The sequence below is a fragment of the Pelobates fuscus genome, chromosome 11 (assembly GCF_036172605.1).
Source record: "Pelobates fuscus isolate aPelFus1 chromosome 11, aPelFus1.pri, whole genome shotgun sequence".
NCBI lineage: Eukaryota > Metazoa > Chordata > Amphibia > Anura > Pelobatidae > Pelobates > Pelobates fuscus.
Window position 1 is genome coordinate 58,771,275 of NC_086327.1, and position 22,404 is coordinate 58,793,678.

Sequence of the window (22,404 nt, forward strand, 5' to 3'; positions counted from 1 at the left end):
AACAGCTTTTAAGCTTTTATAACTGACCTCTGTGAAGTATGGCGGTAGAATTCCAGTGTGTGTCCCTCGCGGCACTGGTGGCACTCGCGGCACTTTCAAGATGGCGTCCGTAATCTTGCGAGATTTTGCGGGATTAAAGATGGCCGCCGTGAGTGTAGCCGCGGCTGGTGCCGAGCCGCGGCAAAAATGAGTGAGAGGGAGCCGGCAGGGGCGGCAAAGCAGGGGGCAAAGTCTGAGGGACCTGCCAAAACTCGGGGACCGCCCGAGGGCGGAAAAAACGAGCGGGAAAATGGGAAAACTGAGCGAGGCCGCTGGGACTATGGAGACATAGTCTAAACAGTCCCAGTAAAAGAGGGAAAGGTAGTTAAAGTAAAAATACAGGGAACAAGTAGAGAAAGTAATAGGAAATAAAGATAATAAGAAGAAATAAAGTATATAAGCAAATGTATGAGCAATTATAAATGACAAAACGTATATAATATGAAGTAATAAGGTAAGAGCCAAAAACTCTGACCTGTCTGCGATGGGGCAGTAAAGAAAGAGGAGGAGGAGCCTATTTACTGTGATAATATACTTCCTATTTGCATTTTGATTGGTTTAAATGTTTCACTTTCTTTACTGCTATGGAGTTTAGTAAAGAGAGTTATGCAAAATTAAGGGGCACTCCCCCTAATTAGCTCAGCAGCAGCAGCACCCACGAGGAGGGGAATATAAACAACAAGAGAGGGGAAAAAAAATGAAAAAAAGGAGGGAAAACATTTTAAATAAAACCAGCAAGGAGAAAATATAGAATAAAAAAAAAAAAAGCGACAAAGTTTAAATAAATCCAGCAAAGAAAATGTATAAGAAAAGGGGAAAAAAAGTGACAAAAAATTTAACATAAATCAAAACAGCAAGGAGAAAAATACATTTAAAAGGGTCAAAGTTTAAAAAAAAAATAGAAAAAATACAAAAATGTAAACCTACTTTTTTCACTTGGTATTAACTAATACCAACCACAGTGTGACGAACCCTTCTGCATAGACCTATATTGCTGGTTCGTCTGTTTGCCTTGGGTTCGTGGATTTCCTGTCCGTATGCCCTTGTTCGTATGTTTCCCTAAGTACCGATTGAAACTACCGAACCATCGGCCACCCAGGAGAGGAGTGTGCGGCTTATTAACACCTTGACCACAATTAGAGCGTTGTGGTTAACCGCAAACACCTCTCCATTCCATTCGTACGGGTGGTCGTCGTTCGTATGCCGACCACGAGGCGGCGGCCATTTTGGACACGAGGCGAATCAGCGGTGTTCGGTGCAAAACCTATGGATCTAAAAAGGGACTCTTTATCTACCGAACACCGCTGGAGACGGCCGCCCCCTTATATTTCTTTGAGGCGTACGAACACCGGTCAGTTCGGGAGTTTCTCTAATTCGTATGGACTTACCCAGGTAGCCGTCCCATGGAGTCATTCGTATACCGAAGGACTTATGAGAGACTTTGACTCCATGGCGATTGGACTGTGTACATCGGACCTGAGCGCTATTCGGTAGGAATATGCCCTCAGATCCAGGCTATCTGGGGATACGTTGCACGAACACTATACATTCGGTACTTCTGATTTAATGTATTTTATTGTATTTTTCGTATTATGTTTTAAAATGGCGATGGTCCCTATCCTCGGAGTTAATTAGGTTTCTCCCTAATTATCTCCGGGATAGGAAAGAATGACTTATGGGTAAACTGTGAAGGGCTTGTGTTAAAGCCACTGCGATTGGCTACTGTATAATATATTTTACAGTCTTCCACAAGGTCCCCTAGGGGAGTGTCTACCTTGTGGAGACCTGCATAAATACCGGGCAGGTAGCCCCCATTAAACACATTACTGCTTGACCTTCAAGACGGAGCTTTGTCTCGTTTGTGGAGGGATTTACTATTGGGACAGCGTTTTCGTTTATTTCTAGCTGTGGAAGGATTTCGGATGGATTGCTGATCGGGAGTTACCACATTCGTATGCTCCGTTCGGGAGTTTTATGATCGGTTGGACTGAAATTGCATTTCTGGAGAAAGGGGATTATCGACTAAACGGCGGCTTCATTCCCCTGGCGGTGAGTGTCGTAACAATTGGTGGCAAGCGACGGGATGAATCCCACCGCCCTGAAGGCCAGCTACACACCCCAGATTGGAAATGCAATATGAGGAATTAAGGCGTGCTACCCTTAAAGACATTTTGGAGCGCAGAGGACGATCAGCAAGTAATCTCAAGAAAAGGGAGATTATTGCTATATTGGTGGAGATGGATACAGCACAGGGAATGGAGAGAGCTAATGTGCCTGGCCTGCTGGATTTAACACCCGAGGAGATATCGTTTAACCGGGCAGTTCAGATAAGGCTGGCACACTTTGGCCCCAACTCTGCAGCGGAGATTGTGGTGCAAGTGCAAGCCGCAGTGACAGCACAACAGGCGCTCCAGAGGAGAGGAGCTGCAGCAGCAGAGGTACCCTATAATAATAATGGAAAGAAAAAGGTACCATTTGCTGCCTTTAGAAATTTTATTGAGACTGAAGGAGAGATAGACGGGTTCCTGGCGGACTTTGAAAGACAGTGTGCTTTACACCAGGTGCACGCAGAAGAATGGGTCACTATCCTCTCTGGGAAATTATCCGGCCGGGCCAGTGAGGCTTTTCGGGCCATCCCAGACGAGGAAATCACTAGCTACCGGGCAGTAAAAGATGCCCTTTTGGCCCGATACGCTGTTACTCCTGAGGCGTACCGGAGGCGATTCCGGGACACTAACAAACAGGCTGGTGATTCCTATGTGGAATGGGCATGCAGGGTACACCGCACGGCAGCCCACTGGATGACAGGGTGCCAAGCGGTAACTGGGGAAGAGGTGCTACAAGTATTCCTGCTAGAACACTGCTTTGACAGGTTACCTGCAGGAGTTCGAGAGTGGGTCAGGGACCGCAAACCCGCTATGGGCAGTCAGCCCGATTCAACGCCCGGGATTACTCAAATCAAATCCGGTGCTTTGGATGCAAGCAACTGGGGCATAAAAGACCAGAGTGCCCATTAAACAATGCCAGCCAAGCACAGTCCTGGAGAAGACCAGCCGGCGGAGCCCAGCAGCCACCTCAGCCTTCTGCTCACTGCTTTGAGCAGGAGGAGTTTTGGGGTATCCTACATGAAGCAGACCCAGTGCAAGCAGCTCAGCAGGACAACCGCCAACAACACAGACAGACCGTTAAGCTGAATGGTAAAGTGGTCACTGGTCTGAGAGACACCGGAGCTACTATGACCCTGCTCCAAAAGAACCTTGTTTCCGAACACCAACATACTGGAAATACTGTAGCAGTAAGGGTGGCAGGAGGCGCCGTGTTCCGTCTGCCTGTTGCCCGGGTTCATTTGGAATGGGGAGTGGGATCCGGACATGTGAATGTGGGAGTTATGAAGGACTTGCCTGCTGATGTTTTGCTGGGAAATGATTTGGCCCCTCTGGTTTCTGCATATGCTCCCATGGGACCTGCCGAGGCCAACCCAGTGACTACCCGTGCTCAGACCCGTGCTGCTGGAACCAGCCCACCTGCTGCTGAGACCCAGGTAAGAACCGATTCCCCGACTGACACCCCAGGACAGACTTTAGTTAGCTGGGATTCCCCAGAGGAGTTCGGGAGGGAAACCCAGACCGATCCATCTCTCCAGAGATATAGGGGCAGAGCAGATACTGGAGAAGAAGGAACAGAGGGGGAGCAGTATGAGTGGGTGGGGGACAGGTTATACCGGATTCCTAAGCCGTCCCAGAAAAGTGTTGCCCCTCCGCTGAATCGACAGCTGGTAGTGCCCGCGAAATACCGGCAGGAGATTCTGCGGATAGGGCATGATGTTCCGCTAGCCGGACATCTAGGGTCCCGCCGCACAGCCCATAGGATTATGCAGAACTTTTTTTGGCCAGGGTTTAACCAGGCTGTGCGGATATATTGTAGCACGTGTGACACTTGTCAACGGGTAGGTAAGCAGGGGGACCACCCAAGAGCTAGGCTTATGTCAATGCCTATTATTGGGGAGCCCTTTGCCCGCATAGCTGTTGATATTGTGGGTCCACTGGCCAGGGCTAGTCCATCCGGGAAGAAATACATTCTCACCGTGGTGGACTATGCCACTTGCTATCCAGAGGCAGTAGCGCTGTCTAACATAGAGGCAGAGACAGTTGCTGATGCCCTGGTTAGGATTTTTACCAGGGTTGGGTTCCCTAAAGAGATCCTCTCTGACCAGGGAACCCAATTTACCGCTGTGCTCACCCAGCAGCTGTGGAGGGTATGCGGCATTAAACCGATACTTAGTTCCCCATACCATCCACAGACTAACGGTCTCTGCGAGCGATTTAATGGCACCCTCAAACAGATGCTGAGGACCTTTTCTGACACTTGCAGAGACTGGGAGCGATTCCTGCCTCATCTGTTGTTTGCTTACAGAGAGGTGCCCCAGGAATCTACTGGGTTCTCCCCCTTTGAGCTGCTTTATGGGAGAAGGGTCCATGGACCCCTAGATCTCATTAGAGGCCACTGGGAGGGGGAGACAGAGCAAGAAGGGACCCCCATAGTACCGTATGTTCTGGAACTCCGGGACCGCATGGAGAAACTGTCTCTGATGGTAAGAGAGAACCTCCAGGTGGCCCAGGGGAGACAGAGGGAATGGTACGATCGGGGTGCCCGACAGCGAGTCTTCCAGGTTGGGCAGAAGGTGCTAGTGCTCAAACCTGTGAAGGCGAACCTGCAGGTGTGGAGCCCAATATATTGGCAAAACCTTCCAACAGTTTAGACGGAGGATTCTGCAGCATATAACATCTACCAAGAATACCATCACGCCTACTCCTATTGCAAGACATATTCTCAATTTCCATAATGGGAATCCTGATAATTTAAGATTCCAGGTAATTGAGAAACTACTACCGAATCCGAGGAAGGGCGACTTCAACAAAACCTTACTCAGAAAAGAGTCACAGTGGATTTTCTCCTTCAAGACTTTGACCCCTCTGGGTCTTAATGAGGAATTTAATTACACGGCATTCATACATCAATAATATTTATCTCTGTACCTAATACTCCAGACAGGTTCCTCTCGAATCCCGCAAGTCGCTTAGTTGCCCTATAAGAATTGATCACCCCCCTGTTACGTTACAGCATGTAACAATGTGAATTTTGTTTATGATATAAAACTTAACTCCTAAACTGCCTTATTGGTATCTGGAATTCTCACTATTAATGGGGCACCTCTACTACATCACCGCACTCACTACTTAGATACCCCTATTTATGGACTTTTAGTCCATATCTATATAATCCTTCTATTCTAAACTAAGGATATGGTTATCCTAGGACACTATGAGCTCTTCCGATTGAGTGGAATTCCCCTGACTCCGCGGGTCTCGTATTCATAACATATGCCCTCCAACTGGCATACCAGGCGTCCGTACTATATCACCGGACACTATCCAATTGTGCTTGTGTTTCTACTTACCTGCAACAAGCTACATCTAGCTAGCGATCCTTACATACCGATTTGTACAAATTGACAACCTCCAGTATAATGCACCTTACTGGAGTACCGTCACAATATTAACCTATCAAGATTACCATCATCTCTATGACGATTTGTTATTGGAATATCCCCCCTATTGGCTGATATACCAATAAACTTGAGTCCACTGATGCTTGGACCTTGGCTGTCCAGCCAATCTAATATATTCAAAGGACGTAGGCTTCTCCTAAACCTTTTTCAGCCATTTCGGCCACCATACTCTCTGCATAAATCAGTGACCAATCAGATGCAAGGGCGGCCTTTTTAAACCCTAGCATGACGGGAAATCATTTCCCCCTGATGAGCCTTTGAAGCAAGGCGAAACGCGCGTCGGGGCGCGATGATTTAATATTTCCTATCACTATATTCACCAGACCCTGCCTGCTGTGTTTCTCGTCACCTCCTCTCCCCCCCGACACTCCGCATTATTATTTTTACTTACTCGCAATGGGGAGACAGCGGACGAACAGTTAGAGACACATACCGATCACGGTATACAACAGGAGTCAGCGACTGAATCTGTAGGCTAGTGCCTCTCCGTATACAAAGGGGTCAGTCTGCTATCTCTCTAGCAGTTTAACCTTTCTTATCTTCCTTTCCTATACCAGGTACCCTCGAAGGCACCTTTTCTCACTATCTCTACCTAGAAACTTGAGATCCTGTCGACCTCGGTCACTAGCCATTACGGCATTATTTGGTATAGGCATCTAGAGCAGATATATCTGCTATTGATGAAACTAACTCATATGACTCCTTAATACGGACTTAGGTACCTGTATGCTTTGCTGGACACACACTCCACCGCATACAACTTTGACTACAGGTTTACTCGCTGTGATAGGAATAGGATACACTCTCTCTGTAGCAGCATCCCTCTTCAGTCAAATTATGCCATAAGACACTATACTGTATCTCAAACTCTGACACTTTGAAACGAGCACAGTTTATGATAGTATCTTTATTTGACCACCAGGGATATGCTACAGTGTATACCACTATTGATACACAAGAACCTAATCTGCAGCAGCATCCCCTTTTAGTTGAATCACCGATTATAACACTGTACTGTATCCTAAACCCGGATACATTGATACAAGTACGGCTTATGACATTATCGGTATTCAACCACCCGGGACACGCTACAGCCTATACCCCTGTCGATACACAGGAACTTACCAACTATATCTAACAAAGCTATTGTGTGGGCTTCTCACCGTCAGCTGGTGTGAATTGCCCAAGTACACAATCTTTAGTTTTATCCCTCATTATCTGTGAGGGTTTTTTCATTATTTACCTTCTTTTCTTTTTTCCTCTGTATTGTACATACCCCTGTACTACTTATTATACTATTATTATTATTATTATTATTATTATTTTTTCTCTTCATGCCCTCTACCCTAGCTGCCACTATTGACTTATGGTCTAGTTAGACAGCGACGGCCGGGTTTCTTTTTCTATATTGGCGTCTTTAACCCTATGATTAAAGCATAGTTCAGTTTTTAAATTGTTCACATTATCCTAATATAGGCGATGAGATCAGACTCTCTCTCTCCCCATTTACCTCTTAACTAGATTACATTTAGATGTTTTGTTTAAATTTACATTGTAAATATTTGCACTAATTATTAACTAAAGAAGTTTCCTTTTCTTTTTTTTCCATAAATATTCATTTCTTTACCTAAATCCATCTTGCAAATGACACTTGCCTTTCTGTTCTCAGACACAAACAAGTTGCATACATTGTCATCCTACCTGTAAAGAAAACATCTTGTAATACTCATAGCAGAGCAGTCATCCCAGCTTGTAAATCTTGCTTTTATTTCAGTGTTTTATGAGTTTACTTCAAACCTCTTAACTTGCCATTACATTAAAAAAGAAAGATCACAGGTTAATTAATTGACTGCAGACCGTGTCAAAGTCCCTTGGCCCCTAACAGCAGGTGGGCATTGAAATCAAAACAAACCTCATCAAATATCAATGTCTAAGTCATGTCTGGTTAATTTATTAGTTGTTGTAACCGGAAGCACAAGTAACATTCCCAAGGGTTAATAAAACCCATGTAATTTTAATTTAGAACAAAGCATTATGACAACTTATTGCGCAGAAATAACTTGCTTTTCATATTGTAATATTTGTGTAGTAGATGGCAAAATGTGTAAACCGTAGGTATTTTTATTATTATTATTATTATTGCCATTTATATAGAGCCAACAGATTCCGTAGCGCTTTACAATATTATGAGAGGGGATTTAACTATAAATAGGACAATTACAAATAAACTTACAGGAACAATAGGTTGAAGAGGACCCTGCTCAATCGAGCTTACATTCTATAGGAGGTGGGGTGTAAAAGACATTAGGACAGGAATTTGCAATCAAATAAGGTGGGCTGCCCTTTAGGAGAGGGCAAGAGACAGGTATGTGAGGTAGGGGTTTGTCTTGGAGGCCATAAGCTTTCCTAAAGAGATGGGTTTTAAGGCACTTCTTAAAAGATGCAAGACTAGGGAAGAGTCTGATGGCGGTAGGCAGGCTATTCCATAGGAAGGGAGCTGCCCGCGAGAAGTCCTGCAAGCGCGAGTTGGCCATACGGGTGCGGACAACGGACAGGAGGTGGTCACGGGCAGAGCGGAGAGACCGAGAAGGGACATACCTATGGATATGTGAGGAGATATAGAGTTGTTCAGTGCTTTATAGGTGTGAGTTAGTACCTTGAATTGACTCCTATAGCATACAGGAAGCCAATGTAAGGACTGGCAGAAGGGTGAGGTGTGCGAGAAATGACTAGAGAGGAAAATCAGTCTAGCAGCAGCGTTCATTATGGACTGTAGGGGTGCAGTACGGCTTTTGGGAAGACCAATCAGGAGAGGGTTACAATAATCCATGCGGGAAATTACTAGAGCATGGACAAGCTCCTTGGTAGTATCTGGTGCAAGAAAGGGGCGGATGCGGGCTATGTTTTTAAGATGGAATCTACAGGATTTGGCAACATGCTGGATGTGAGGCTCAAAGGTGAGACCAGAGTCAAGTATGACGCCAAGACAGCGCGCTTGCAAGGATGGACTGATGTTGGTACCACAAACTTGAAGGGAGAGCGAAAGAGGAGGATCAGTATTAGGAGGAGGAAAGACAAGGAGCTCAGTTTTTGAGAGATTGAGTTTCAGAAAGCGGGAGGACATCCAGTCAGAGATGGAAGAAAGGCAAGCAGTGACAGTGACGGCAGGGGAGAGGTCTGGGGAGGAGAGATATAGCTGGGTGTCATCAGCGTACAGGTGGTAGTGGAATCCAAAAGTGGTAATAAGTTTGCCAAGTAGGCAGTATAAAGAGAAAATAGAATGGGACCAAGGACGGAGCCTTGGGGGACTCCAACCGAGACAGGGCGAGGGGAGGAGGTATCATTAGAAAAAGAGACACTGAATGAGCATTGGGAGAGATAAGAGGAAAACCACGAGAGGACAGAGTCACAGAGACCGAGCGATTGAAGAGTTTGAAGAAGGAGAGCATGATCAACGGTGTCAAAGGCCGCTGAGAGGACAAGAAGAATTAGTATGGAGTAGTGGCCTTTGGATTTAGCTGCGATTAGGTCGTTAGTAACTTTGATAAGGGCAGTCTCTGTAGAGTGGAAAGGGCGGAAGCCAGATTGAAGGGGGTCAAGGAGAGAGTTGGAATTGAGGAAATGAGACACGCAGGTAAAGACAAGTCTTTCCAGAAGCTTTGAGGAAAAAGGGAGCAGGGATATGGGACGGTAGTTAGAGAGGGTGGATGAGTCAAGGGATGGTTTTTTTAGTATAGGTACTACAGTGGCATGTTTAAGGTCAGCAGGGACGATGCCAGAAGAGAGCGAGCAGTTGAAGATGTGTGTTAGAGAAGGCACGAGACAAGTGGAGAGAGATCTGATAAGGTGAGATGGGACAGGATCGAGCGGGCAAGTGGTGGGGCGAGAGGAGCAAAGAAGAGCAGCCACCTCTTGGTCAGTAGCTGGGGAGAATATCTGAAGTGTAGGAAAGGCATGATCTATGTGTGATTGAGAAACAGAAAGGCAAGGAGGGGAGAATTCTTTCCTGTTCAATCTTGTCAGTGAAGTAACATGCAGTAAGGTTAGTTTTGGGGGTGGCCACAGCAGGGCGAAGAAGAGAATTAAAGGTGTCAAAGAGACGCCTGGGGTTGCGGGAACATGAGCTAAGGAGAGAGGAAAAATAGGACTGTTTGGCAAGGCCAAGGGCAGCACTGTATGAACACAATATGAATCTATAACGGAGAAAGTCTGATTGGGTACGAGACTTCCTCCAGGAGCGTTCAGCACAACGGGAGCATCTTTGCAGGTAGCGCGTTGATTTAGTATGCCATGGTTGGGGGCGGGTCCTCATTGAGGTGCTTGTTTGGAGTGGCGCTGCAGTGTTCAAGGCAGATGTAAGAGTAGAGTTATATATGGAGATGGCCAGTGAAGGACAGGAGAGGGAAGGGATGGACAGCAGTTGTGAATCAATGTCAGCTGACAACTGTTGGAGATCAAGAGAATTAAGGTCCCTCCTGATTTGAGGGGGGTTAGGCTGAGGTTGTTAGGTGAGGGGGTACACGAGAGCAAATGATAAGAGGTGGTGATCAGAGAGTGGATATGGAGTGTTGCAGATATTAGATACTGTACATGCATAAGTGAAGATTAGGTGAAGGGTATTGCCAGCTACATGGGTGGGAGAATTTGCCCACTGCGATAGCCCGAGGGAGGAAGTAATTGAAAGTAGTTTAGTGGCTACAGAGTTCAAAGGTGGGTTTATAGGAATATTGAAGTCCCCGAGAATTAGGGATGGAACGTTAGAAGAGAGGAAATAGGGTAGCCAGGCAGCAAAGTGGTCAAGGAAGAGAAGAGGGGAATCAGGGGGACGGTAAATAACAGCAATGTTAGCAGAGAAGGGTTTGAAAAGGCAAATTGAGCGTATTTCAAATGACGGGAAAGAGAGGGAAGGGGGGGTGGGAAGAGGTTTAAAAGAGCAGTGAGGGGAGAGGAGAAACCCAACACCTCCACCTTTACATTCAGAGTTTCTTGGGTTGTGGGTAAGTTAGAGACCACCGAAGGACAAAGATGCAGGGGTGGCAGTGTCGGGGGGGAGAGCTAGGTTTCTGTTAAGGCTAGTAAATCTATTGAACGAGAGATTAAGAAGTCATGGACAGCAGTGGATTTAGTTATATTGCAAACAGAGCGTGCGTTCCAGAGGGCAGTATTGAAGGAGGATTTAGAGGAACATGAGATGGGTATGAGATTAGTGTGGATCCTTGGGTTAGTATGTGCTGAGTTTGTTGAGAGGGGACCGGGGTTTGGAGAGACATCACCAGCTGCTAGGACCAGAAGGATAGAAAGGAAGTGAAGATGGGAGTAGGATTTGAAAGTTTTGTAGGAGGGTATGTATGTAGAGGATTTGGGAGGAGTTGGTGGAGATAGGCTGGAAAGGTATGTGTAGAGTGCATGTGATGAATAGAGAGGGGAGGGGAGTAAGGTGGAAGTAATGATGATGGTGTTGCCAGTTACAGGTGAGTGAAAGGTTAGGGATATTTTAGTGATGAGAGAAGTTAGTGTTGAAGTGAAAAATAGAAGGGAGAACATTAGAGAAAATGTGTATTATATAGATATGTAGATCATATATACAAACACACACAAATATCAATGAGTGTTTAAACCAATGTAAGGATGCAGTGTGTTAAATTAATTCAGGTGAGGAGAGGTTTAGTGACTTGATTGGTGTGTTAAGGAAACCAGCTGATGTGCACTATCTATAAGTAAGTTGATGACCATGGTGTGGGCAATCTTCCAGAGATGATACCTCTGCTCTGAAGATTCATCAGGACTTGGTTGCTTTGGAGTGCTGGGTGTTAATGCTGTTTTAACCCCTTAAGGACCAAACTTCTGGAATAAAAGGGAATCATGACGTGTCACACACGTCATGTGTCCTTAAGGGGTTAAGGGGCCCAGTCTGAAATATAAGGTCTGAGGTTGGAAAAAAAAAATAAGAAAAACACACTATTATGGGTGGGGAGACATGGGGCTATTGAGGTAATTAATTAGCGATGAAAAACTAAAAGGAGAGAACATTTGGGATAAAAAGATAGGAAGGATCAGATAGGTGAAAGTCATAAACCATGAACATAAATTGACTAGATTATCAGTGAGAGTAGTAACACTAGCTAAACAAACAATTAACAAAGAGTCTTAGAGAATGAACATAAAATGACATGATCATACCAGCTTTAAGAAAAACAAAAACAGAAGATCAGGATGGGAGATATAGTTATCAATTAAGTAGTGATAGTATAGGGAGGGAGATGGAATAGAACACAATTTTAAAATAAGCGTTTAAAGGAAACAGTAATACAGGAATTCTTGAGTAGATCTTCCAGAGATGATACCTCTGCTCTGAAGATTCAGCAGGACTTGGTTGCTTGGGAGTGCTGGGTGTTAATGCTGTTTTAAGGGGCCCAGTCTCTGCTCTGAAGATTCCGCAGGACTTGGTTGCTTGGGAGTGCTGGGTGTTAATGCTGTTTTAAGGGGCCCAGTCTCTGCTCTGAAGATTCAGCAGAACTTGGTTGCTTGGGAGTGCTGGGTGTTAATGCTGTTTTAAGGGGCCCAGTCTCTGCTCTGAAGATTCAGCAGGACCTGGTTGCTTGGGAGTGCTGGGTGTTAATGCTGTTTTAAGGGGCCCAGTCTCTGCTCTGAAAATTCAGCAGGTCTTGGTTGCTTGGGAGTGCTGGGTGTTAATGATGATTTAAGGGGCACAGTCTCTTCTCTGAAGATTCAGCAGGACTTGGTTGCTTGGGAGTGCTGGGTGTTAATGCTGTTTTAAGGGGCCCAGTCTCTGCTCTGAAGATTCAGCAGGACTTGGTTGCTTGGAAGTGCTGGGTGTTAATGCTGTTTTAAGGGGCCCAGTCTCTGCTCTGAAGATTCAGCAGGACTTGGTTGCTTGGGAGTGCTGGGTGTTAATGCTGTTTTAAGGGGCCCAGTCTCTGCTCTGAAGATTCAGCAGGACCTGGTTGCTTGGGAGTGCTGGGTGTTAATGCTGTTTTAAGGGGCCCAGTCTCTGCTCTGAAGATTCAGCAGAACTTGGTTGCTTGGGAGTGCTGGGTGTTAATGCTGTTTTAAGGGGCCCAGTCTCTGCTCTGAAGATTCAGCAGGACCTGGTTGCTTGGGAGTGCTGGGTGTTAATGCTGTTTTAAGGGGCCCAGACTCTGCTCTGAAAATTCAGCAGGTCTTGGTTGCTTGGGAGTGCTGGGTGTTAATGCTGATTTAAGGGGCCCAGTCTCTTCTCTGAAGATTCAGCAGGACTTGGTTGCTTGGGAGTGCTGGGTGTTAATGCTGTTTTAAGGGGCCCAGTCTCTGCTCTGAAGATTCAGCAGGACTTGGTTGCTTGGAAGTGCTGGGTGTTAATGCTGTTTTAAGGGGCCCAGTCTCTGCTCTGAAGATTTAGCAGGACTTGGTTGCTTTGGAGTGCTAGGTGTTAATGCTGTTTTAAGGGGCCCAGTCTGAAATATAAGGTCTGAGGTTAGAAAGAAAAAAAAAAGAAAAGAAAAACACACTATTATGGGTGGGGAGACATGGGGCTATTGAGGTAATTAATTAGCGATGAAAAACTAAAAGGAGAGAACATTTGGGATAAAAAGATAGGAAGGATTAGATAGGTGAAAGTCATAAACCATGAACATAAATTTACTAGATTATCAGTGAGAGTAGTAACACTAGCTAAACAAACAATTAACAAAGAGTCTTAGAGAATGAACATAAAATGACATGATCATACCAGCTTTAAGAAAAACAGAAGATCAGGATGGGAGATATAGTTATCAATTAAGTAGTGATAGTATAGGGAGGGAGATGGAATAGAACACAATTTTAAAATAAGCGTTTAAAGGAAACCGTAATACAGGAATTCTTGAGTAGATCTTCCAGAGATGATACCTCTGCTCTGAAGATTCAGCAGGACTTGGTTGCTTGGGAGTGCTGGGTGTTAATGCTGTTTTAAGGGGCCCAGTCTCTGCTCTGAAGATTCAGCAGGACTTGGTTGCTTGGGAGTGCTGGGTGTTAATGCTGTTTTAAGGGGCCCAGTCTCTGCTCTGAAGATTCAGCAGGACTTGGTTGCTTGGGAGTGCTGGGTGTTAATGCTGTTTTAAGGGGCCCAGTCTCTGCTCTGAAGATTCAGCAGAACTTGGTTGCTTGGGAGTGCTGGGTGTTAATGCTGTTTTAAGGGGCCCAGTCTCTGCTCTGAAGATTCAGCAGGACCTGGTTGCTTGGGAGTGCTGGGTGTTAATGCTGTTTTAAGGGGCCCAGTCTCTGCTCTGAAAATTCAGCAGGTCTTGGTTGCTTGGGAGTGCTGGGTGTTAATGCTGATTTAAGGGGCCCAGTCTCTTCTCTAAAGATTTAGCAGGACTTGGTTGCTTGGGAGTGCTGGGTGTTAATGCTGTTTTAAGGGGCCCAGTCTCTGCTCTGAAGATTCAGCAGGACTTGGTTGCTTGGGAGTGCTGGGTGTTAATGCTGTTTTAAGGGGCCCAGTCTCTGCTCTGTAGATTCAGCAGGACTTGGTTGCTTGGGAGTGCTGGGTGTTAATGCTTTTTTTAAGGGGCCCAGTCTCTGCTCTGAAGATTCAGCAGGACTTGGTAAATAAATTCATAGAACAATACAATTTTGCTGTCAAAGGTGCTTAAAAGATATTGTATGTCTGTAAGTAAATTTGTTTACAAGGTGTTCTGTTTGATTTAACATCAAACTTCAATTTTGTAGGACTCATGAGTTAAAGGTTTTAAAATAAAGAAATTTTAATAGTAGACATATTTAAAATCTTCATATGGATGTTATTTGCTTGTGGTCCTTTTACTCTTTAGTAATTGTATGATACAAAAATAATCTAATATTCTTCAAGCACCTGTAGTGTATCTGTTATATATTAAAGTTATTTATGGGCTGTTACAAGATTTCATAGACTACCCTTTCAGATATTGAATATTGATTGTATTTTGCAGACAAGAAATATTAAAAACGTTTATTAAGTTTAGTACTAACTGGGTTTTTTTGCCTTCTTTTGGATCAACAGCAAAAAACAAATGTGAGGAAGGCTGGACTTGATGGACGCAAGTCTCTTTTCAGTTATGTAACTATGTAACTGGTAAGTGTATTATCTCATCCAAAGTTAAATATATTGAATTTAAATAATGGTTGCTTGAACAATACCAGTAATAATATCATCATGTATAATAGTTACATAGTTACAAAGCTGAAACGAGACTTGCGTCCATCAAGTTCAGCCTTCCTCACATATGTTTTTGCTGTTGATCCAAAAGAAGGCAAAAAAAACAACGTAATAAACGTTTTTAGTATTTCTTGTCTCATGTAATCATTTATCAGCTACAACAATGGAAGCACTTATGTTTTTATTATTATTGGCAGTTACATAGTGCTACTTTTAAATAGCAGCACTTTATGTTTTTTTATAATTTTAAGGTGGGATATAATAGAAACAAACTATTATGTGTGTTGGGAAATAAGAAGTTAATGAGGATCTGCTCAAGTGAGCGTACAATTAGAGTTGAGCGGACACCTGGATGTTCAGGTCCGGCAGGTTCGACCGAACTTTGAACTTTGAATTACAATATTGTTATATTGGTATTTGACGCTTTTATTTGACTCTCAGATATGAAGCGCGTGCCTAAAATGTACTATTTAGCTAATTAGCACCCATAAAATAAGAATGTTTACAACTGCGCTGTAAGCACACTATTTGACGCTTCTATTCGACTCTCAGATATGAAGAGCACGCCCAAAATGTACTATTTAGCTGATTAGCACCCATAAAATAAGAATTTTTACAACTGTGCTGTATGCGCACTATTTGACACTTCTATTTGACTCACAGATATGAAGAGCAGGCCCCAAAATTTACTATTTAGCAGTTTAGCAGCAAAACAATTAGAATGTTTACAACTGTCCACCCGCACCTCTCACGCCTCCCTGCTCAGTCAGTCCCTGCATTGGCTTCCAGTTAGATATAGGGCTCAATTTAAAATTCTGGTGCTTGCTTACAAGTCCCTACATAATGCTGATCCAACCTACCTATCCTCCCTAATACACAAGTATGTCCCATCAAGGCTCCTACCCTCTGCCAAAGACCTACATATATCCTCTGTCCGTACTCCCACCTCTAACGCTCGCCTCCAAGACTTTTCCAGGGCTGCACCTCTTCTGTGGAACTCCCTTCCCTTCTCCGTAAGAATTTTACCCAATCTCCACTCATTCAAAAAATAATTGAAAACTCACTTCTTCTTCAAGAAAGCGTATCAATTAAACTGTTAGCAGGTTTTCATCCCCCACCCTCCATGACTCCTCCCCTGCAACTTTCAAAAATTACCTACTAAGCTCTCAATTTATACTTTTGTAACAACCTACTTCGTCCCCCTACTTTTACCCTTTGTGTCACTATACCCCACTCCTTCTAGAATGTAAGCTCATGGAGCAGGGCCCTCCACCCCTCTGTTCCTGTACGTCCAGTTGTCTGGTTACAATTACATGTCTGTTAGTCAACCCATTGTACAGCGCTGCAGAGTCTGATGGCGCTATATAAATAATTAAATAATAATAATAACTGCGCTGTAAGGGCACTATTTGATGCTTCTATTTGACTCTCAGATATGAACAGAATGCCCAAATTATACTATTTAGCAGATTAGCACCCAGAAAATAAGAATGTTTACAACTGCACCATAAGCGCACAATTTGACGCTTCTATTTGACTCTCAGATATGAAGAGCAGGCCCCAAAATGTACTATTTAGTAGTTTAGCAGCAAAACAATTAGAATGTTTACAACTGCGCTGTAAGCGCACTATTTGATGCTTCTATTTGACTCTTAGATATGAAGAGCAGGATGCTTCTAGCGCTTCCTGAGGGCTCCAAGCACTCTAGCAGACACCACAACCACCGCAGGCCGATCCTCTCTTACTTCAGAGCAAAGCAGGTACAAGCTCTTACAAGAGCTTAGGAGTGATTATAGCAAGGGAATATGCAGAGCATAGCAATCCCTTGTAGCAGATCCCCCAATAAGAGACGAGACTCCAAATTGAGGGTGAAGTAGAACTGGCTTTTAATCCAACACTCTGCTTTTATGCCCATTTCACAAACATAGTACCACCCACAGGGTTTTGCAGAACAACCAATCAATACGTACAGTACACACAGACACTCCCACACAAAATTCTCCCCTCTGCCTGTGATGCGATTACCTTACACACTGGGTTAATATAATTATCACAGGCAGGAAAATCCAGAGTTTTACACAATATTCATAACTTTAAAAGTATGCATCACATTCACATAAAACTTAAATTTGGTGCTTCTATTTGACTCTCACATATGAAGTGCACCCCACTAATGTAGCCCCATGTAGCCAAAGCCCATGATTGGCCCGCTTTGTCTGTGCCATCATACCTCTTCACGGGTACAAACAATTATATATATGTTATTTATGCTGGATGAGCCCCAGCTTAAGCTTGCACTTTGGATTTTAAAATATATTATTTTATATATATATATATATATATATATATATATATATATATATATATATATATATATATATACGGCCTTGATATACATTCTAATATTGGCCTATTCTGCCCCATAGGTACCAATACTTTACTATGGAGGCCACAAACCAGGATCAAAATCTGCAAGCTCTCATAAACGCGCCTGTCACCGCTTCACTCGAAAAGGCTCTGGCTCGGGTGCTGCCCTTAGAGCACAAGGAACACAAACCCTCTGATCCCCTGCTTTCTGTCGAAGAATCAGAGGGTTCCGATTCCCCTAGACGGAATCTTTCCAAACCCCATAAACGCTATTAGAAGGGGATGGGCCAGAACACCAGAACGCAAGGGAAAATAACCGGCAAAACGCCCCAGACAGGCGGACACTAGAGAGAAACACTCTGTCCAGCCTACCCTCTTGGAAGAGGAAGAAGGCATTTTTGCCCTAGACCCCTTAGCCATTCTAGATGAATGGCAGGCCGACCACTCATCGGACAACGAAAGAGACTGGCCTGAGGCATCCTTCGGGGGAGCACCTTTGCCTCAAGATAGTGACCCCACACTGGAGGATACAGTCCCATCAACACCAGCAGGGAAGGCTGAATCCTTTCTGGATACACTTGGTCAACCACTATTTGACCCTCGGCATATCAGATACCCTTGATCATCGGAATGGTCCCTTCCAGACCATCTATCCCAGTACATCCACTTCTGGATTAGGAGACCCCTGGATCAGGAGGTCCGCAAATGCTTAAGAGTGGAATGTCCGAGGATTACCCTACCAGACAAGGTTGCTATGACCCCAGAATTTGATACGCTGATTTACACATACCTAGCCAGAACTGGCCGTAACCCAAAAAAGGGCATTGAACGAAGCTTACGCCTCACCCAGGACAAAATGTAGGATATCCTGGGGCCCCTTGCAAAAATTCTTGTACTGGCTGATGACGCCCTCTCTCAAGAGGGACCATTGGACCCATCTGTAATCAGAGAATGGGCACTACGCTCCATATGCCTGCTGAGCAATGCAAATACATCCCTCTGTACAGAGCGTAGGAAAGCAGTGCTGCTGCGCATGAATGCCAAACTATCTGACTTGGGAGCCAAAGAATTAGGCCCCAAAGCCAAGGGTCTGCTATTTGGAGAACCCTATATTAAAGAATTACAAAAACATGTAAACCTATACGCCACACTGAACAAGGCGCAGACATCCATGAAAAGAGTGTTTCATCAACAACCCTCACAGGTTTTTGGCAGGGCTGGCCGTGCAAGGCGTCGTACAGCCAGCTGCTTCTGGGCCACAAGCCAACGTCATCAACCCCACACATCACCATTCTTCCCCAACTATCAATCAAGGGGGTTCTATACCCAAAGGTCGGACAGGGGACGAGGAGGCAGAGCCTGAGGATGCAACAGATATGCGACAGGTGAGATTTCCAACCTGCCACCTTTCTACTGTATGTCATGTGGGCAGATTGTTACATTGTGTAGACATGTGGAAGACTTTGTCTTCAGATGCCTGGGTTCTAAACACGGTTTGGGGTTATTCCTTAGAATTTTATTCTCTCCCCATTCAGACAGGTTCCCCACGTTACCCAATATTGTCAAAGTCACAAAGTTCTCTGCTCGATTCGGAACTACGATCCCTACTCAAAACAGGAGCAATCCAACTCACCCAACACGACAAGGGATTTTCAGTTCTATCTTCCTGGTCAAGAAGAAATCAGGGGTACTCCACCACGTCATCAACCTTCGCCAACTGAATACTTTCGTGGTGTACAGGCATTTCAAAATGGAAGGCATACATCTCCTCCGAGACATACTTCAGCCAGGCGATTGGTTCACCCGACTCAACCTCAAGGATGCATACCTCTCTGTGTCAGTGCATCCAACCAGTTGATGCTTCCTCCGCTTCCTTTGGAACCACAAGACCTTCCAATTCACCTGCATACCATTCGGCCTCAGCTCCGCACCGTGGTACTTCACCAAACTGCTCAAGCCAGTCACCGCACATCTTCGAGCAAGGGGCATACGCTGCTTAATCTACCTCGACGATCTCTTACTACTTTGCAAAGACGTATCCAGACTGCGATTTCCGATGAACTACACATCCTCATTGAATAAAAAAATGTCAGCGCTATATGCGGTAGTCACATTTTCTATAGGTAGCCTCATTGTTAGACTACCGCATATAGCGCTGACATTTTTTTATTCATACATTTAGGGCATGATCTTTAAGGAGTTTTGCTTTATGTCTAGCTGCTGAAATTTATACTATCATATTCTTATTTTATTTTATCCATATTTATATTTACTAGTGCGCTCTCCTATTTGTAAATTTACACATCCTCATTGCTTGAATCATTAGGGTTCGTTATCAACCAGGAGAAGTCTACACTTTCTCCATCCCAAATGGTCCAGTTCCTCGGCTTCTAGATCGACTCTTTTACCTGTGTTCTCCGTCTACCTCTATCCAAACTAGCAAAATACTCACCTCCTGTCATTAATAAAATTAAGATTACAGGTACACTAAAGCTAGCATAATCTACAATTCTCTGTTCATTAGTATCATTCATTTTTTCTTCCATTCGAATGCTATGTCGTTCATCTCCTTTCTAAGGGATTCTCCTCGCTAGTCCCTTTTCGTTTATACCACAGTTCTCATAATTGGCGCAATCTACTCTAGAAAAAGGTGCGAACGGTTCAGCATTCTCACATACGATCTGCGCATGTGCAAACATCCTTACTTAAAGAGACAGTCCTTTTCATTTGATTCTTAAAGTTTCTAGTTCATTCAGTTCCTAAACTATTCTGAAAAGTTATTCGGTACGACCAGAGTCATTTTCTTGTCTCCTGAAGGTAAGAATTATTCCTTTATCCCCTTTTTTTTTTCTTCTCTCTTGAATCATATTAAGGTAATAAAATAAAATACTTCACTCCTTTTTCCTTCAGATGTCTTCTCCCTCTTCCTCCCACCATTCAGGCTTTGTCAAGGTGTCATAAAAGAGATTTCTCTTTCAGAAAGATACGAGCAGGGCCGGCGCGTCCATAAGGCGGCACAGGCGGCCGCCTTAGGGCGCACGGGCTCTGGGGGCGCAAGATTTCAGTGACCGGCAGGAGGGAAGCTCTCCCTCCTGCCGGGCCACCATCTCTGCCCCCGGTGCTGTGTGCGGCTGTGCTGTAATCAGACGCGGCGAGGGAGCTCTAACCTCTCTGCTCTGCTCCCTCGCGCGCTGCCTGTCTGCTGATACCGCGGGAGCCGGAATATGACGTCATATTCCGGCTCCCGCAGTATCAGCAGACAGGCAGCGTGCGAGGGAGCAGAGCAGAGAGGTGAGAGCTCCCTCGCCGCGTCTGATTACAGCACAGCCGCACGCCGCCCAGCAGCCCCACTGGACCCCAGGGAAGGATTCATCATCCACACCAGCTCTCCAGGTAGGGAGGCTGGGTGGAAAATATTTATTTGTAAAATAATTAGTGAGTGTATGTGTGTGAGTGACGGCGTGTGCGTCTGCGAGTGACGGCGTGTGCGTCTGCGAGTGACGGCGTGTGCGTCTGCGAGTGACGGCGTGTGCGTCTGCGAGTGACGGCGTGTGCGTCTGCGAGTGACGGCGTGTGCGTCTGCGAGTGACGGCGTGTGCGTCTGCGAGTGACGGCGTGTGCGTCTGCGAGTGACGGCGTGTGCGTCTGCGTATGATGAGTGTGTGTCTGTGTGTCTGTCAAATCAGTGAGAGTATGTTTGTCATTGAGTCTGTGTGTGACTATCAGTGTGTCTGTCAATAAGTCTGTGTCTGTCAGTGACGTCTGTGTGTTTGTCATTGAGTGTGTGACTGTCAGTGTGTACAGAGTGTAGCGGAGCGGAGCGCGGTACAGGAGCTTCTGTTTCCTGTACCTGGCCAGACTGACAGGAGGTGCTCACAGAGAGAGCACTCCCTGTCAGTTCGGCCGGGTACAGAAAACTGAAGCTCCTGTACCGCGCTCCGCTCCGCTACACTCTGTACACACTGACACACCAGGAAGGGGAGTGTGACCACTAAAGGGGTGTGGGGTGCACCAAGGGACAGGGAGGGAATGGGAGAGAAACACCAAGAGACAGGGAAAAGAGGGGGGAGGGGAGAAGAACACTAAGGGACAGGGAAGGGACCATTAAGGGTCGGGGAGGGGAGAGGGGCTGGTTAAGAGGCACATAGGTGAAGATGTTTTTTTTTTTTAGGGGAAAAATGCATCTTCGCCTATGTACCTAAAAATCCAAGCACCGGCCCTGGATACGAGGGCATCTACTCAACAGTATATTTGGCCCCCAAACCCAACGGGGGAGACTTATAATAGATCTGAAGAAAGTCAACCCATTCCTGAAGCGCATTTTGTTCAAGATGGAATCCATATCCACTATTATTCCCAATATCAACAAAGGGGATTGGCTAACATCCATAGACCTGAGGGACTCATATTACCACGTCCCTATCTACCCTCTCCATTGCAAGTTTCTCCGTTTTCATATTATAGAACAGCACTTCCAATTCAGAGGCCTTCCTTTCGGCTTAAGCCTTGTTCCAAGGATCTTCTCAAAAATCCTATTGCTCCTCATAGCACACCTAAGCAAACAGGGTTTGGTAATATTTCACTACCTAGACAACATTTTAATTCTGGCTCCATCTCACCAGAAGCCTCTTGTCACACCACATGGGCCCTGAACTGTCTACAGGAACACGGTTGGATTATCAACGAAGAGAAGAGTGTTCTGACTCCATCTCAACAAACAATATTCCTAGGGGCTCATATCGACACCATAGAAGCAAAGATCTTCCTATCACAAGAAAGGATCAACAGACTAAAAAGAAAAATTATCTCGGCTCTCCACAAACCTTCCATCACAGCCAAGGAATACTTAACCTCAACTATAGGTTTAGTCCACTGGGCTCAGTGGAACTCAAGAACTATCCAGTCGAATTTCCTGAGTCAGCTTAACCACTATCGCAACAACTGGAAACAAATGATTCATATCCCTCATATCGTGAAAGATCAGTTGAGATGGTGGCTTCAGCAAGACAATCTACGGAAAGGGTTTCCAATAGAAGATTCTCCATAGATTCAAGGCACTTAGAAACCATCAGAGAAAGGCCTTCACTCAAATCTGCGGGAACTGAGGGCCATTTACATTGCTATACGGAAACTCTACAGGGATCTCAGGAGTCCTTGGCTCTCTATACGTACGACAACAGTGCAGTGGCTGCCTATATAAATAACCAAAGAGGTACAAGAAGCAAACTCCTTTTAGAAGAAATAACTCCTCCTGTCT